The sequence below is a fragment of the Dendrobium catenatum genome, unplaced genomic scaffold, assembly GCF_001605985.2.
Source record: "Dendrobium catenatum unplaced genomic scaffold, ASM160598v2 fragScaff_scaffold_1108, whole genome shotgun sequence".
Taxonomy (NCBI): Eukaryota; Viridiplantae; Streptophyta; class Magnoliopsida; order Asparagales; family Orchidaceae; genus Dendrobium; species Dendrobium catenatum.
In genome coordinates this window covers 142,902-146,384 of record NW_021319570.1, presented here as the reverse complement: position 1 = coordinate 146,384, position 3,483 = coordinate 142,902, and positions in this window count along the sequence as shown.

Below are 3,483 nucleotides of genomic sequence, written 5' to 3'. Positions count from 1 at the left end.
TCGACGTTGGGTACAAATCTGACAAAGGGCACAAGTCTAACATCGAGTAGAATTTAATTATCAGTCGGCGGTAGGGCAGAACTTCGACATTAGTCGATGGTGAGGAAGAACTCCAACGTATGTTGAGTGTTGGGCAAAACTTGAATGAGAGTCGGTGGCCAAGAACTACTGCTATGTTAATAGATGGTTGGACAGAGCTTTGTCGTCAGTCGGTGGACGGGCGGAACTTCGACGTTAGTTGGCGGTCAGGCAGAGTTCCTATGTGAATAGGTGGTCGGTGGCCAAGAATTTGGTGTTTAGATGGTTTCCAATTTAATTTTTGAGATTTCCAATTTTGATCTTGCTTCAAGATTCGTGGCCGATCAACATAATTATTTAATGATATATCAATTTTCATTATCAAATATATCATAAAGAATATCATATTAACTCGAAAGACAGAAATGACATATAACTATCATTTTGAAATTAAAAATAAATTTGAATAAAACTTGTCTATGGTCCCAAAGACTTTTTCCCTTATTTTAGATAATTAAAATAAGATTTATTTTCTTGCTAGTGTTTTATGTTTCTTGTAAATGCAAACTCTTATAGTTTATTACAACTCAAATAATGATGCAATCAAATATTTAAGTTTATGATTTACTAAAAGGGATTGGTTAAAAGAAAATAATTATTTCCAGAATTTCATTGGATAAAAGATAGAGAGTACTATGATTAATCTATGCATGCGAGTGGGGAGGCCATTACATAAATAGACATTATATTCTTTCCCTCTCTTATAATGATATGTTGCGGAGCTATTTTCATGGATTATGATTTTGATGATAGCAAACACTCTTATTGCAAACACTCTTATTATGATTTTGATGATATGTTCTCTACGACTGCCTTATCTACTGACATTTCAGGTCCACAGGATCAGACTGCAATTTGGAACCAGCTCAAGATTGGGTAGACTAGGTCTGATTCAGTTTGTACCCTTTTTCCTTTCTTAAGTCTATTATGTGGTGTGGCTCTTGATGATTTATAACTTAGAAGATTTTCTGATTGTTCCCTAGAGTTTACTGTTTTTGGTAACATCATCCAGGATGATATTCTTATGGTCTTAGACGATCGATTCAAAAGTAGAAACCCTAACTAGGGCATCCTCATTAACGTAGCCGTCATTAAGATCGGCCGGACGATACTTGTATCGGCCAGGACAATTGGTGCAATTAAGAAAGAATCAGCCACCATGATCAGTTTAGAGATTCTTTATTTTAGGAAATCGGCCAGGACGATATCCATATCGTCCTGGACAATCTAACTCAATTATGCCTAAATTGATATGGTATCTTTGGAAAGTATTAAAGGCTGATTGATTTGATCAAATTATCCTGGATGATCGTAGGATTGCCCTGGATGATACGGGACGATATACTGGACGATTGGATATCAGACAGCTCTTTTTAAGGGCAATGTTCAGGACGATATTCCATGATTTATAATGATAATCCAGGACGATATATATATCGCCCGGGATGATATGAACAAATTTCTTATGATCGTCTCAAATCGTCCTGGCTGATTGGGCTTAAATTGTACTAATCGTACACGATGATATTTATATTATCCTGGATGATAAAGTTGGTAACTTACATTAATGAGCTTGTTTTGAGATCTTCTATTTAAGCTATGATATGGCACTTTGTAAGTGTCTTTAGCAGCCTTTGTAGATTCGTTCTTTTGGGGGAAACTTGAAGATAGAGCTTGAAAGGGAGTGAGGAACGGGTGAAGTCTGTGAGGGAGAAGATCCTATTAGGGAGGACTCAAGGGAGTATGGAGGGGGATTCCACACGGTTGCTCCGACAGGCTTGCACCTTAATACCATCAGATTCAAGGCTTGTCTTGAGGGAAGTTCACTAAAGAAGAAGATCTCTTTGGTGTTAAAGGACCCGACGACTCCGCCACACCGGGGAATGTGGAAGTGATTTTATAAGGGCTTTTCCACCTAGCTGTGGGGACTATAGGAGAGACACTTTTGTAGTGCAATACTTGGAGGGTGCCTCCAAGGAGTGGACGTAGGTCAAGGTTTGACCGAACCACTATAAAATTAGTGTGTTCTTTCCTTTATTACTTTCGCATTTAATTTCTGTATCGTTGATTTCTTTATGGTGATTTTGTTTTATTGTCATTAGTTTAAAGATTCTTAAAATCCTAATTCACCTCTCTCTTTTAATTAGCCTTGGCAGCATAGGGCCTAATATCTCTAACGAACTTTTAAGTGGTATTAGAGCAATATGTTACGGATCTATTTTCATGGATAATGATTTTAATGATAGCAAACACTTTTATTTCTCTATGACTGCCTTATCTTCTGACATTTTAGGTCCACACGATCAGACTGTAATTTGTAACCAGCTCAAGATTGAGTAGACTAGGTCTGAGTCAGTTTATTATTTTTTTCATTTCTTAAGTCTATTGTATTTATTGTGGCTCATGATGCTTTATAATTTGTAAGATTTCTGACTGTTCCCTAGAGTGTACTATTTTTGGTAACATCGTCCGGGATGATTTTATTTCATCTTGGACGATCGGTTCAAAAGCAGAAACCCTAATTAGGGCATCCTCGTTAAAGCAGCCGACATTATGTAAAAAACATCGTCCTGAATGATTTTGTATTGGCCAGGACGATTAGATCAAAATAGAAAGAATCTGCCACCAAATCTATTTAGGAATTACTTATTTTTTGACATCGTCCAAGGGATCATCCAAGACTATAAAATATCGTCCAGGATGACCCAGGACATTTTTTTTTCCAAAATTAATCTGGTATTTAAGGAAAAAAATATGACTTGATTGGACGATCAAATCATCCTGGACTTTCACAGCATCGTTCGGGATGATATGCTGAATGATTGGACATCGGACAGCTCTCTTTCAGGGCAATGTTCAGGATGATATTCCATGATTTATACTGATCATCCCGGATGATATATCATCGTCTTGGATGATATGAACAATTTTTTTCTGACCATCTCAAATCGTCCCGACTTATTGGGCTTAAATTGCACTGATCGTACATGATGATATTGGACGATAAAGTTGGCAACTTGTATTAATGAGCTCATTTTGAGATCTTCTATTTAAGCTATGACATGACACTTGGTAAGTATCTTTAGCAGCCATTGTAGCTTCATTCTTTTGGTGAGACTTGAAGAGAGAGCTTGAAAGGGAGTGAGGAACGAGTGAAGTCTGAGATAGGGAGAAGATCATGGGAGGGGAGACTCAAGAGAGTGTGGAGGGGGAATCCACACGGTTTCTCCCGCAGGCTTGCACCTTAATACCGTCGGATTTAAGGCTCGTCTTGAGGGAAGTTCACAGAAGAAGAAGATCTCTTTGGTGTCAAAGGACCCGGTGCTTCCGCTGCACCGGGGAAGGTGAAAGTGATTTTGTAAGGGCTTCTCCGCCTAGCTGAGGGGGCTAAATGAGAGACACTTA